Consider the following 16,231-nt stretch of genomic DNA (forward strand, 5'->3'; position numbering starts at 1 on the left):
TGTTGCTGTTGCATTTGACGCATCATCTGCATCATATCTGCATTCTGTGCCTGCATACCATCGATAGCATCCATAATGTCGTCGTTGGTCGCAGGTCGTCTTCGTCGACGACGTTGGGAGGATGGGCCGGCTGCATTACTGGAAGGGTTTAGCGGGACTGATTGTTGTGTTGGCGGATGATCACCTTGTTCCATTTCTTCAAACTCATCTGTTTGCTGGTTTGTTTGTGAAGGCTCGGTGGTTTCAGGAGCGCTGAGATCATAGAGGTGGCGGTCCGGGTTTGTGACATCCGTTAGGGTGGTATTGGGTAGCACAACACTTGGGACAGCTTGGTTGTTCACCATAAGATAGTATCCTCCGCCTACTCTGTTTTTAATCAGGCGGCTGGAGCGACAATAGCTGATATCCATAGACAGGGGTGGTAGGGATTCTAAAGTTTGGAGTTTATCCCCTAGGTTCAGGCCAAGTGCTATGGAGGTTATTAATCCACCAATTATGAATGGTTGCCGGCCTCTAGCACATAAGGTGCGGATATGATGAAAGAGAAAAGAGGCGGCGTTTACCTTAGTATCCGGTTCGAAAACGCACTGGAGGAAAAAGAGTTCTTTTGAGTTGACCTTACTGTTGTTTGGTCTTCCAAAGAGTGTGTTTTGCAGGATACGGAGAAAATAACGGATGGTGGGGTTATGGATGTGGGAGAGAAGGAGTTCTTTCCAGTTGTAGGTATCTATACCGGAAATTTTCTTAAAAAGGCCGAAAACTAGAACTGTGTTCCAGTTTGAGGTTGGAGGGATTCTGGCATGCAGCAGACCTTCTGTGGGAAATTGTAGCATGGCACTCAATTCGCGTTGGGTTAGAGAGTACTCGGTGTTAAACATACGGAAGGTTGCCGTACCGGTTAGAAATTCACCTTCACCGGCGGGAGTGGTGTAGTCGTAAGAACTTAGGAATTCTAAGGTTAGGGAAGGGTAGGTGGGTTGGTTATGATTGCAAAGGAAGGTTAAATCGGCTTTACGGAGCATCCACTCGATACCTTGGAGTAAGCCTAATTGTTGCAAGCAAGGTAAATCGGGGTACCTGGTGGGAGCGACGCCTCGCTGCTGGAAGCGCTCGAATTGCTCTTGCTGATAGTTGTCATCTCCGGATCGGAAGATGATATTTCCGAAATTTTGATTTCCCGCCATTGTAATGAATTTTTGAATGAGTGATTTGGAAAAGGAAAAGAAGTGTATATTTGATATGAGAGAATTGTTTGTGGTGAAAGAAGGAGGTTTGGAGGGTATTTATAGGAGAAAAATGTGGGAGGTGAAAAGAAAGAGTGGTTGAAAAGTAATTAAATGTGGTAAATGAAAAATGAATGGGGAATGTAAAAAGGTAGGGGTGTAACGTTCGTCTCCAACGGCTCCCTAACGTTCACATGTCTGAGAGGCGTTACGCTCGTCACAAGGGTGTGACGCTCGTAACAAGAGTGTTGCGTGCCGTTCGTCATGGATTGTGTGACGCTCGTCACACAGTTCTTTTGGCAAGGCTTCTTCAGTAGCGCTACACAGACTTAATTAGGAGATGAATATATTTTGATTATTTTGTTTTTGTTTTATTTGGTTTTTAGATTGTTCTAATTAATTTAGCTAATTAATTTGTATTGCATGCTATTCTACTTCACATAATAATAATTCATTCTAAGTAACAGTAGAGAACATAGCCATTGCATAAAATAAAAGCTTTAATAAATTGACATAATGTAATACACGAAGGGAAAACAATGAAATGAAAAGGAAAAAAAATAAATGCGAACATGAATTCAAATAACATTAATGAAAAATCTAGCCTAAAACTAAATAACTAAGAAATAAAAATAACTAAATTCCATCTATCTTCGGATCTCTGGCCGGAGGAGCAAAAGAGTTAACATGATGCCGTAACATACGTAACTGACTTGCCGTGCTGCTCATGTGTTCTAGGACTGCAAGTCTCAAGCTGTGGAAGTCTTCTCTGAGATCGTGATGCTCTGACATCAAGGCTTCAACGACGGTTTTGATATCTGTTCCTGGCATATGATGTCGGAGATCAGGCATAGCTGATTCTTCGGTCAGGACAGGCTGAGGAGGAGGATCAATATCATAGTAGCCGGATGGAGTCTGAGGGTCAGATTCAGCAAGAGAGATATGGTCAACATAGTGCTCATAGTCATCACAAATCTCATAATCCTGGATGGATTCAGTGGATCCAGCAGGAGTTGGGGTTTCATTCAGGTTATAGAGCCAGTTCCTTTGGTTATGAACACTAGTTCTAGGATCGGGCATGGTGAATAGGCAGAGAACCTGGTTATCAATAATAAGCTCGAACTCATCAGACCCTATGTTTGCTATAAACATAGTGTTGAAGAGGAAAGGTATACTCAGAGTAGTAATGCCACAAAAAGGGTTCAGGTCAAGCATAGGCTGACGTAATCCAATAGCATTACCTATCATAGTTATCAGGCCACCTATTCTAATGGGTGCTCGCTCATCCTGGATAAGGTGGTCCAAATTAGCTAACATAAAAGTAGCACCGTTTACTGGACGGTTCTGGGAAGCACAAAATATGATGAAGAGTTCATCACGTGAAACTGAAGTACTATTTGGCTTCTTCCCAAATAAAGTGTGGGTCAGGATCTTATGGAAATAGCGAAAAGCCGGGTTATGTATGTTTCCAGAGAGAAACTCATGTTCTTCGGGCTCATCATTTCCAGTCAGCTTACCCCAAAAGTGTTCCAGCTCTCTATATTCAAAAAGTTCTTCCTGGCTTATAGTGAATGTATCAAAGGAGGTAGGAAAACCCAAAAGGTTGGTGAAGTCTCTAATATTAAATTGGTACTCCATATTGAACATTCTGAACTGGATAAAACCTCTGGTAATTCCTTTTCCATGGCTAGGTAGATAGATTAATGAACTAAGGAATTCTAGTGTGAGTCTCCGGTAGGTGGTGAAATGTCTCAGGATAGGGGAGGTCTCCCATCCTATCTGATTCAGCAAAAACAGGACACTCTGTCTCAGTCCAAGGGCAGTCATAGCCCAATCATCAGCATATAAACTAGGTAGCATCTCTCTAGCGGCTAGTTCTTCAAACCTTCGTTTCTGAGCCATTCCTCTGAACTTGATACCCATACGGTCAAAATGTCCCATCTGGTTAGTGTTAACTAGAGAAAAGAAAACATGAGTTTAAGTCAGGATTTGGCCAAATGCCGAAAGAAGAAAAGAATTATTATTATTATATGGATATATTTTTTTCTTTTTTGAATAAATCAATAATGAATACTAAATAGAAATTAAAAGAATAATTAAGAGAAAAATAGAGAAATGATAATAATAATAAAATAATAAAATAACAAATTAATTTGTGGGTTGTCTCCCACTAAGCGCTTTGTTTAAATGTCGCAAGCTCGACAAAGAAACTGTTAAATATAGTCTATGAGTCCTGGGGGCGTTTCGTCTAAGTGTAGAATTTGCGAATCTTCGTTGGTTTCCGCATAGTGATAATGTTTCAGACGTTGCCCGTTTACGGTGAACGGTTCTGTAGATTGTCCTTTTATTTCTACCGCTCCACTGGGAAAGATTTTAGTGATATGGAAAGGTCCTGACCATCTGGATCGTAGTTTTCCCGGGAATAATTTTAGTCTGGAGTTAAATAAAAGTACTGCGTCGCCTTGCTTGAAGATTTTCCTTGATATACGCTTGTCATGCCATTGTTTTGTTCTTTCTTTATAGATTTTGGCATTTTCATAGGCGTCTCTTCTGAGTTCCTCTAATTCGTTTATGTCAAGGATTCTCTTTTCACCGGCGGCTTTGTAATTCAGATTTAAATTTCTAATAGCCCAATAGGCTTTATGTTCTAATTCTACCGGAGGTGACAGGATTTTCCATAAATGAGCTTAAATGGGGTCGTCCCTATGGGGTTTTATAAGCAGTTCGGTATGCCCATAAAGCTTCTGGTAGTTTCAATGACCAATCTTTCCTTGAAGTGGCGACCGTTTTTTCTAGTATTTGCTTGATTTCTCTGTTAGATACTTCCACTTGTCCACTGGTTTGAGGGTGGTAAGGTGTTGCTATCCTATGTCTCACTCCATATTTAAGTAGTAGTTTTTCGAGTACCTTGGATATAAAGTGCGATCCACCATCACTGACTACTATCCTTGGGATGCCAAATCTCGGAAATATTATATTTTTAAAGAGTCTAGTTACTACTCGGGTGTCATTAGTTGGAGAAGCTATAGCTTCGATCCACTTTGATACGTAGTCAACCGCCACGAGTATGTATTTGTTACCGAAGGAGGATGGAAATGGTCCCATGAAGTCTATCCCCCACACGTCAAAAATCTCTACTTCCAAAATACCTTTTTGTGGCATCTCGTCACGTCTAGATATGTTTCCCGTGCGTTGACATCTGTCACACTCCTTAATAGCCGCATGTACGTCCTTCCATATAGTTGGCCAATAAAAGCCAGCTTGTAGGATTTTAGAGCAGGTCTTGGATGTACTTGTGTGTCCACCATAAGGCGCAGAGTGACAGTGTTGGATTATATTTTCTACCTCTTCTTCGGGTATACATCGACGGAAAATACCATCGGGGCCTCTTTTGAAAAGTAAGGGATCATCCCAGTAATAGTGTTTTATGTCGTGGAAGAATCTTTTCTTCTGCTGGTAAGATAAAGTAGGTGGAACTATTCCGGCAGCTAAATAATTGACTAGATCAGCGTACCATGGTATGACAGATATAGCTAAGGTGGTTTCTACTTGCATGTCGGAGTTGTTCTCTTCCAAAGTAGCTATGAGTTTATCATACGAGAAATCATCATTAATGGATGTTCTTTCTGGTTCAAGGTTCTCAAGTCTAGAGAGGTGGTCTGCTACTACGTTTTCAGTTCCTTTCTTGTCCTTGATTTCTAAGTCGAATTCTTGTAGTAACAAGATCCATCTTAGGAGTCTAGGTTTAGCATCCTTTTTTGTTAGAAGGTACCTGATAGCAGCGTGATCAGTGTAAACTATTATTTTGGCTCCTACCAAGTAAGAACGAAATTTATCTAGCGCAAATACTACTGCTAGGAGTTCTTTCTCGGTTGTGGCATAATTCATCTGTGCTTCATCCAGGGTTCTGCTAGCGTAATATATAACATGAAGCTTTTTATCCTTTCTTTGTCCTAAAACAGCACCTACAGCATAATCGCTGGCATCGCACATTATTTCGAAAGGTTCATTCCAGTCTGGTGTCTGCATAATGGGTGCGGAGATCAATGCTTGTTTGAGAGTTTGAAATGCTTTTAAACAGTTATCGTCGAATATGAATTCAGCATCTTTCATTAATAGTCCGGTTAAGGGTTTAGTTATCTTAGAGAAGTCTTTGATGAATCGTCGGTAAAAACCGGCGTGTCCTAAAAAGCTTCGTACTTCTCTCACGGTTCTTGGGGGTTGAAGATTTTCGATTACCTCTATTTTGGCTTTGTCTACTTCAATTCCTCTGTTCGAGATGATGTGTCCTAAAACAATTCCTTCTTGTACCATAAAGTGGCACTTTTCCCAATTAAGTACTAAGTTTACTTTTACACATCGCTCAAGAACTCTTTCCAGGTTTTCAAGGCATTCTTCGAAACTTTGTCCGTATACAGAAAAATCATCCATAAATACTTCCATGATGTTTTCGAGAAAGTCGGCGAAAATCGCCATCATGCATCTTTGAAAAGTTGCAGGGGCATTACACAGACCAAACGGCATTCGTCTATAAGCGAAGGTACCAAAAGGGCATGTGAATGTTGTCTTTTCTTGGTCATCAGGGTGAATTGGTATTTGAAAGAAGCCTGAATAACCGTCTAAATAACAGAAATGTGAATGTTTAGCTAATCGTTCTAACATTTGGTCAATGAATGGTAAAGGGAAATGATCTTTTCGGGTTGCTTTGTTTAGTTTCCTATAATCAATGCACATTCTCCATCCCGATTCGATTCGTTTAGTTATAGTTTCTCCTTTTTCGTTTTCAATAACGGTTATGCCTCCTTTCTTTGGTACAACGTGTACAGGACTGACCCATTTGCTATCAGATATAGGATATATAATACCTGCTTCCAATAACTTGGTTATTTCTTTCTTTACTACCTCACTTAGGATCGGATTTAGTCTTCTCTGGTGTTCCCTAGAGGTTTTACCGTCTTCTTCTAACATGATGCGGTGCATACAAATAGAAGGGCTTATTCCTTTAAGATCGGTTATGTGGTATCCTAGTGCGGTTGGATATTTTCTTAAGATATGTAGGAGTTTTTCTGTTTCGAGTCTTCCTAGATCTGCATTGACTATCACAGGTCGTTCAAGTTCTAAGTCTAGGAATTCATATCTCAGATTTTTGGGAAGTGTTTTCAAATCAGGGGTTGGTTTGTTAAGACACTGCGTAGGGTCCGGTGTTATTGCTAAGCATTGTTTAGATTTGTCTTCTAAAAGATAGTCTGATGATTTGTCTTCTCCTGACTCTGCTTCTTTTATGCATTCATCGATGATATCCATGAAGTAACATGTATCTTCTATTGCAGGTGCTTTCAAGAATTGGGAAAGAATGAATTCAATTTTCTCTTCACCTACTTCGAAGGTGAGTCTTCCTCGTTTTACGTCTATGATTGCACCGGCAGTTGCTAAGAATGGTCTTCCTAGTATAATAGGTGTAGTATCATCTTCTCTAATGTCCATAATTGTGAAGTCAGTGGGAATGTAAAACTGACCTATGCGTACGGGAACGTTTTCAAGGATTCCTACAGGATATTTGATGGAACGATCTGCTAATTGCACAGACATTTTGGTCGGTCTTAATTCTCCCATTTCCAGTCTCTTACATATGGATAAAGGCATAACGCTAATTCCGGCTCCTAAATCGCATAAGGCTTTGTCGATGACAAATTTTCCTATGTGACAGGGTATAGAGAAGCTACCCGGATCCTTGAGTTTAGGGGCATGTTTTGGATTATAGCGCTACATTCGGCAGGGAGTGTAACGGTTTCGCTATCCTCAAGTTTCCTTTTATTAGAAAGAATTTCTTTTAAGAATTTAGCATATGAGGGCATCTGCGTAATAGCTTCGGTAAACGGAATTGTAACGTTTAATTGTTTAAGGAGATCGACAAATTTTCTAAATTGGCCTACATCTTTGGTTTTAACAAGCCTTTGAGGGTAAGGTATAGGTGGTTTGTAAGGTGGTGGAGGTACATAAGGTTCCTTCTTTTCTAGGGTATCCTTATTACTCTCTTCCTTTTCCTTAGGTTCACTTTCCTCAGTAGATTTCTTAGGGTTTTGGTTTTCTATCCTTGGATCAGACGGTCCTTCCACTTCCGTTCCACTTCTTAATATAATTGCATGAGCTTGGCTTCTCGGATTAGGTTGGGGCTGTCCAGGGAATGTACCAGTTGGTGCAGCAGTAGGTGCTTGTTGTTGAGCTACTTGAGATATTTGTGTTTCTAACATTTTGTTATGGGTAGCCAAGGCATCTACTTTGCTTGCTAGTTGTTTAAGTTGTTCGCCAGTGTGTATGTTCTGGTTTAAGAAATCTTTATTGGTTTGTTGTTGGGAAGCTATAAAGTTTTCCATCATGATTTCCAAGTTGGATTTTCTAGGGGTATTATTGTTAGGATTCGGTTTCTGATATCCCGGAGGTACAGATGGGGTTTGATTCGGAGACTGTCCAGGTGCGTATAAAGCATTATTACTCTTATATGAAAAGTTTGGATGGTTCTTCCAATTTGGGTTATAGGTATTCGAATAGGGGCTTCCTTGAGCATAGTTTACTTGCTCTGTTTGGATTCCAGTCAAGAGTTGACATTCCGCAGGAGTGTGGCCTTGGATTCCACAGACCTCGCAATTCTGAGTTATAGCAACCACGGCGGTTGGAGGTGATACGTTTAAACTTTCAATCTTCTGGACCAAAGCATCCACTTTTGCATTAACGTGATCAAGGTTACTTATCTCGTACATGCCAGTTTTCGGTTGAGGTTTTTCCACTGTTGTTCGTTCGGTTCCCCACTGATAGTGGTTTTGGGCCATGCTCTCGATAAGCTGGTAAGCATCAGCATAAGGTTTGTTCATTAGTGCACCACCTGCAGCGGCGTCTATTGTTAACCTTGTATTGTATAAGAGACCATTATAAAATGTGTGAATTACTAACCAGTCTTCCAAACCATGGTGTGGGCAAAGTCTCATCATGTCTTTGTATCTTTCCCATGCTTCGAAAAGAGACTCGTTGTCTTTCTGTTTAAATCCGTTTATCTGGGCTCTTAACATAGCTGTTTTGCTTGGCGGAAAATATCGGGCAAGAAAAACTTTCTTCAACTCGTTCCAGGTGGTGACTGAGTTGGAAGGGAGAGATTGAAGCCATCTTCTAGCGCTATCTCTTAATGAGAAAGGAAAAAGACGAAGTCGAATTGCCTCTGAAGTGACACCATTAGCTTTAACAGTATCAGCGTATTGGACAAATACGGATAAATGAAGGTTTGGATCTTCGGTAAGATTTCCAGAGAATTGGTTTTGTTGCACAGCCTGCAACAACGAAGGTTTAAGTTCAAAGTTGTTTGCTTCGATTGCGGGCGGAGCAATACTTGAATGCGGTTCATCTTGCGATGGAGCGGCGTAATCTCTAAGAGCACGAGCTGGTTCTGCCATCTCGGTTAAAGAAGGAAAAATGTTTTTGATATCAGGAAGGTTTATAGGAGGGAGATTGTTTTCAGCACGATATTCCCGAATTCGTCGTAAGACTCGGAGATATAGTTCGATATCGTTGATTCGTAAATAGAGCGGTTCGCCTTGAGAGCGAGTGCGTGGCATACAAATCAACGAAAGAAAGAATAGAAGGAAAAAGAAACCTAGTCTCTACAGCGTAACGGAAGAGTTACGATATCGATTGAATAAAAGTCCCCGGCAACGGCGCCAAAAACTTGATCGCTCGACTGTGTGAGTCGAGAATGGGATACAAACTGCAAGTGCACAGTTCTATCGCGTAGTTTTAAAAGATATCGATCCCACAGGGACTTATGAATCGATATACCGTTATCTAAGATTACTTCGTAAAGCTAAGGTGAATAATAGTTGATTGTTTGGGGAAGGAAGCTAAAAACTAAACTAATATCTAGATTAAATATTAATAAAACGGATATCGGTATGTAGTTCGTCAAAACTAGGGAATCAATTCCTTGTCGGTCTCTCGGTCTTAAAATAAATCGTTTCGATTAACTTTATTGGTTAAAGGTTTTATCTCAAACTCTCGCTCTGTTGAAGAAACCATGATCTTATATTAATGTAGCTGTCACTTATAATTAAGTCAAAAATCATATTTTGAAAACAATAAAGTTGCAGAAACTCTTTTTAAGAAAATACTGACCGTTTTAAACACCCTTATCTCAAACTCTCGCTCTGTTGACTTAGGTTATACAATTAAATCTAAATGCTTAACTCTCGTCCTCACATTCAATCTTTAAAAATACTTTTTGGAAAAAGTCAGAATTTAATTAATTCTAAAACTTGCTCTCGCCCTGAGATAGACTTAATGACTAACTTACACTGTCCAGTTAAAACCTCAAACTCTCGCTCTGTTGGTTTCAACTTCTTTATGTCTTTTACTTTTGTAAAAAATCTTGTTATTAAACCTGTAAGTTAAGTCCATAAAAAGATTGATTCTAATTTTAAGTTTGAATAGACCGACTTAGTCTTGATCCCTTTTTCTGCTTACTTTACATACCGATACCTAGGCGAATTAGCCAGACATGCTAACTAAATAATAATTATTATCATGCATACACAGATTCATTTCAGGCAGGCAATGTAAATAAACAATAGAATAAAACATTAAAAATTAAATAACGATTAAAGAACCTGAATGCGTAATACAATGGTCTTGAACACTCCTCCACAAGCCGGTAGGATTTGTTCTTCGATTCTTCAATTAAACAGTAAATTAAATCAAGGAAATAAAAAAAACTCGAATATAACGTAAGGTTAAATCCGGTATAAAGTTGCACAGTAGTTTCCGGTGTAGAAACTACTACGCGAAAAATATCTAAAAGCTAAAAACGGGGAAGATAAATTGCAAGGGAAAAAGAAAATAAAACTTGCAAAAGAAATAAATAAAATAAACAATATTAATTCTGCTGGAAAAAGAAAACTAAGCAAAAGCTTGAACAGAAAATCGGCAGAGCTTCGGTGTGTCTAAACGGCAAAAAGAGGAGAGCCAACGAGAGGGATTAGGGTAGCTATTTATAGTAGTGCTACTAACTGCCTTTTTCTTCTTTTCCACGAGTCTTCAGCGTGCTAAATTCACGGCTTGGGAATAGGACACGAAGTCCTCAACGTTACTTCCCTTCTTCTGAGAGCGTAACTTGCGCCAAAAAGCTAGTGGACTGGTGTGACGCTCGTCACACCATGTGTGACGTCCGTCACAAGGCTACTTCGCGTGACGCTCGTCACGCGTCCTGTGACGTCCGTCACAGGCACAGCGTTGGTGACTTGTGCGCTTTGGGCTGGGCTTTGGCCTTTGGTTCCTTTTCTCTCCTTTTTGTTCCTTTTTACACCTCCTTTTCTTCCCTTTTTCACTTTTGCTTCAAAATGGGTACCTGATATAAATAGAAGAGGAATACTGCATAATATCTGATAAAGTGAGATAAACTAGCGTAAATGATAATATAATTTAATTGAATTAAGTCTTAAAAAGCGATATAATTTCGTGTTATCACGTCTCTTTCGGAGGCTCAAAAAGAACTAGAAGCTTTACGCCTTGAAAACGCTTCTTTGTCCCATTGCCTTACTGATTGTTCTACAGCTAGTCATAGGGTCGTTTTGGAGTCTTTCGAGAATGACTTGCATTAAATGGAGCATTTTCACCATCCTTTGTGTATTTTACAGGAGCAAGTTTGACCAAATCAGATTCTCAAAGATGGGAAGGTCGTCTCTATGCTGGGGTAGCCTTGCACATTTTTTCACATACTGCGTGTAAAATATATTTGTAATAGAGAAATAAACATGCTTTTGTTTTTATGGCACTAGTTTTTTTGTATTTTATCAGGAAATTTCTGAGATTCCTTCTGCAATCACTTAGCTAATTTTCACACAACAACTACCTGTAACAACCTATTATGCTTCAGCGATAGATAAAAAAATACTTGCTTGCTTTTTGCTATGCTAGGAGACAAGTTGAAGATCATTTTCTCTCTTGGGGTTTTAGTTTTCATGCTTGTCTTATTTATCATGATTTTTTAAATTATTTTAGTCACTGCGTCTCCTCTATGTTAGATCATTTTGCATCTCTTAGAATTAAGCATTTTTCATTAAATTGTATTTTATATGCATAAGTCAAAACCTTATGTCTCAAGTCATTGCAAAGTGGTTCAAGTCAATTAGTCAAAAACTTGGGTCAAGAATAGCATGAAAGTTTAATTCCAATTATATTATCTTTTGATTCAATCATAAAATTCACTTTTTTAAAAATATAATTTTTAGAAATATGATTCTAATCAGGTTATGCATGATTCGAATAATGGCATAGTTATGAAATTTAGAGCCAACAAAGTCATAGTTAGAGTACCCAACTAAAGCAAAATATATCCCTTTGAGATGCCACAGGCCTATAAGTGGTGTATTAGTGAGATATCTCATAATGCGTTTGACCGTAGAGAGATGTGATTCTTTGGGGTTTGGTTGAAAGTGAGCACAAAGATAGACATTAAACTTGACCGTAGAGAGTTGTGATTCTTTGGGGTTTGCTTGAAAGGGAGCACAAAGATAGACATTAAACATGATATCAGGATGTGATGCATTAAGGTAAAAAAATAGAATCAATCATACCTCAATACTTAATTTATTCAACTCATATTCCTTCTTTGTCTTTATCCAGACTGCATGAAGTGCCCATTAGAGTTGAGATTAGTTTTTATTTATCCATGTTGAATCTCTTCAGCAGCTCTCTACAACATTTAGCTTTATTTGTGATGGTGCCATTCTATGATTAATAAATTTGTAATCCAAGAAAGTACCAAAGTTCTTCCATCATAGACATTTCAAATTCATTATGCATCATGTCTCTTGCACAAGGATTCGTTAGTAGCACCAAAAATAATATCATCAACAAATATATTACCATATTGGTTTAGAAACGAACAACCTACACAATACATCCAGTTTGATATGGAATCACAATTAGTTGCGATTTACTTACTCAACGGTTAATACCGCTCAATAAAATCATATTAGAATATTTGAGAATGTGTAATAAGTACTTCAACAAATGACATGCGTTTGGACTGAAAATAGCTATTTCAAATGGTTTTTGGACGGTCATTATTTTACTAAGAATTATCATATCACCATACAAAAATAAACAAGTATAAAAATAAACCAAAAATTTAAACTAAAAAGCAATGAAGAGCTTAACTTAAAATTGAAAAATATAATATAAACTAACATAAACATAAGGAATGAGTACCTCACTTGGGTTGCCTCCCAAGAGTCATTAGCTTGACGCTTTATCATCCATGTAAGGGTGAATACTTAATCTTTCAGACATCATTCATTTTCTTTTTAGAGACAATGACATCCCTTTTCCTAGAGAAAGAGACCACTTTGTGTAGTAGGTTACTCCATATTTCTATAGTGTTACTTTATTGTTGCCTTTTCTTTTTTAGCTTGGCTTTTGGAAAGGATTTTTGAGTTATTTTTATGAAAGGTGTTGGTGGTGATGTTACCGTTTGAGATTTTATTATTATGACTTTTTCTGACGTTAGTCTTTGAATTTGGACTTCAAAACATGTTTTGATCATGCCTACTTGATATAGATTTTATGTCTTCCTCTTATTTCCCTAACACTTTCAATGTTAGTTCCTCGTCATAAAAATTTAAAGTGAGTATATCTTTTTATAAGTTGATGTTGCATCTACTTGTAAACAAGAATAGGTAACCAAGAATGAGAGGTATCTCTTCGTATTCTGGCAGATCAACAATTACAAAATCAACAGAAAAGCTAACTTTCCATATTTTAACCATCACATCTTCCGCTATCCCATATGGATGCATTATGGAATGATGTAAAATTTAAAGTCATTCTTATGTGACTGACTTTTCCAATGTCGGGCTTTTTATATATTGATAATGGCACGAGGCTGGCACTAGTTACCGAATCAATTAGAGCCTTCTTGAAAATTATGTTTTCTATAGTGCATGGAGTTATGATAGATCCATAATCATTTTTATGGGGATTTTCGTACCTTGTGATATTGCACTACACTTCTTAATTATCACAAGCTCATGCATCTCCCAAGCTTTTCTTTTTCGGGATTATATATTTCATTAATTGTTGGTACATGAAAAGTTTATAAGTATTTCAACGATTGGAATGTTGATTTGAATTTTTCTAAACATATCAAGAAATTTCTCAAAATATTTCTTATTTTGATCCTTATTCTCCACCCTTTAATGACCACATAGTCTAATTACTAGTCTGGTCTCATTCTTATTTTTCTCTTCAATTGGCTTTATTAGAGACATTACATTTTTCTGGTTGTTTCTTATTTTCTTTTACTTTCACGACTACCTCTTTCATTGGCTCATCATCTGTTGTCTTTTCTTCTTCATTTTCAACTACCTTATGACTTCTTACTGTTACATTACGAACATTGATATGATCTATGGATTTATGATTGCGGTGTTCAAAATACTCCCACATGCTTGCTGTGAAGTATGTAATTATTTTTCTATCATTTACGTTTTTAATCTTTGTAGATGAGGCAATTGGATTTATGGTTTTGGGAAATTTTTCTTTTTGAGTTGTGATGGTTACATAATTGACACTCTTATGACTTCTAAAGATTAATGATGGTGTTTCTTGGGAGATTTATCTGCACTTTTTCTAAAAGTTATTGAGATATTTGTTCGTCAGAACTTATATATTTTTTGATAGATGTTGTAGTGTTTCTTCTATCATTTCTAGTTTCTTGGAATTGAGCAGACTTAACAGCCATTTTTTTAAATATATATCTATCAGTCTACTTTTTCAGTTGAGGTAGTTGATGGTTTTGTTGAGCTGACTACGGATACCAGTTGAATTATTGTTGAGGAGTCTGATATTGCACTGGCGCGTATCTTTAAACACTCTTTTGTTGATCTTTCTAGGAAAATTTATGATGATTCTTCAATTCAAAATTGTAAATATTTGAGTAGGGATTGTTTTGCTTGAGATAATTGACTTCTTATACTTGGGGTAAAGGAGCTTCACAATACATAGCAAAATGAGGACTTCTACAAATTTCACATCCTACTAAATGAATTTGTTAGACTTGAGATACCTGCAAAGTTTCCATGTTCGTCGCTTTCAATATTCTTTCAACTACAACTCCAATCTGATCTTCCAACTTGATATTTTGAGTTTCTAATTTCAGATCAATTTTTCCTTTCAGATTTCTTGTGTATCTATCATACAACGTGAGATGTTCATTTACAGTGATGGCTTCAATAATCTTTTTAATACCACTGACTGTTGTAAAATTGGTTGGGCCACTAACAACTATATTAATAAGTTGTTTAGTCTTCAATCAGAGGCCATTACAAAACATTTTCATCTGTTCTCTTTGATCAAAATTATGAGTGGGACGTGCAACTAGAAGTTTTTTTTGAATATTTTGTAACTATGGCATAGTGATTCACCTTCTTTTTGTTTGAAGTTAATGATCTCGTATATTTTACTAAGAAAAACTGATGTAGGAAAATACTAATTTTAGAAAGATGTCTCCATATCTTTCCATGTTGTTATATTATAAGTCATAAGTGAATAAAAACATTATTCGCATTCTTCTACTAAGGTGAAAGGAAACATTTTCAATCTTTTTCATTCTTTTGTATGTCCCTTTGTTTTCAAATTTGAACTCATGATGATGAACCTTTGATAGTGTTTATTGGAATCTTCATTGATTTTACCTATGAACGACTTCTTTTCTAGATGGCAAAGCACTATAAGGTTAAATTGAAAATGTGTTACATTCACTAATTGATTAAATATTATCATCCTACTTCCTTTTGTATTTCATCTTCCATGGTCTTCTAGAAGTCTTTCAACTTATGGTTGTCGATTTATAGTCATCTTTACCTCTAGTTCTTCTTTTGTCTTTGTATATGATATTTGATCACTTGCTCCCATTTTTTCTTCCAGTTTTAGAAATCGAGCTTCCTATTTTTAAAATCAAACTTCCTGTTGAAATTCCTTTCTAATAGGTAATTATATTTCAAATTACATCTTATCATAAAGTAAAAACACATTAAGAGCATATATGAATAAATTAAATAAGAATAAAATATTCAATTATTACAAGAATTAATTCAAGTTTACAAAGTTCATCAATGACAATGACTCATATATAACGCTAAAAGGTGTAGCTACTCATAACACTAACAAAACGCACTAAAAAGTTATAAACATTACACAATAATCAGGGATGAGGAAGCTTCGACAAGAAATTTTGTTGAATAATGCTCCTTGTCACTTCTATTGTGTTTTCTCTATTCCAAAATGCTTTTCTCCCTGTCAAAATCCATGAATGCCTCAGAAAATAAGATGCTCTAAATATATATCAGAAACTGGGCATACAAACTAAATCTATGATTCTTGACACATTTTTACATAACTACACGTGTATGGTAGCTTGCATACATTACTACACGAGATCCTAACAATAACCTAGAAGAAGAGTTTGATTTGTCTTTTTCTACCAAATGTGTTTAGTGATCCTATTATTATCCACTTAACTTCCGTCACTATAGGTTTTATGGCCATGAACTGTTGTATACTTTTATATGTCATCATAAGTAATATGTTTTCAAGGAAGTATAATATTGTTCAACTACTTAAATGAGATGTTATCGTAATGTGGTTGTTGCTAAAATAAATTGGGATGGCTTTGTGATCAAACATATGATGTATTTTTGTAAAAATCCTAGTTGGTTGTCATATGTGATCTGGTTACAAAATTTTAATTCATGTTGGTATCGACCTCGAATAGGAATAAAGCGAGGATATAAAATCCATAACTTAAAATTTTAATATCTTTTTAAGATCAAATTGTAAAATTAGTGTGTACTCTCTAAGTATTAAAATTACACATACTCAAAAAAAATATTTTTAAACATCATCTCTTTTTAAAAACTTAAAAAAAAACATTAATTGTATTTCTAAAAGTTGCCTATTGAGTATGTACA

The 16,231-nt window shown here is 36.8% G+C and overlaps 1 pseudogene; it reads left to right on the forward strand.

Moving 5' to 3' along the window:
- The first annotated feature begins 8,180 nt into the window (after positions 1–8,180).
- Positions 8,181–8,280, forward strand: LOC127109199 (uncharacterized; annotated as a pseudogene).
- Positions 8,281–16,231: the final 7,951 nt, after the last annotated feature.

This window comes from Lathyrus oleraceus, chromosome 7 (genome assembly GCF_024323335.1).
Source record: "Lathyrus oleraceus cultivar Zhongwan6 chromosome 7, CAAS_Psat_ZW6_1.0, whole genome shotgun sequence".
Classification (NCBI taxonomy): Eukaryota; Viridiplantae; Streptophyta; class Magnoliopsida; order Fabales; family Fabaceae; genus Lathyrus; species Lathyrus oleraceus.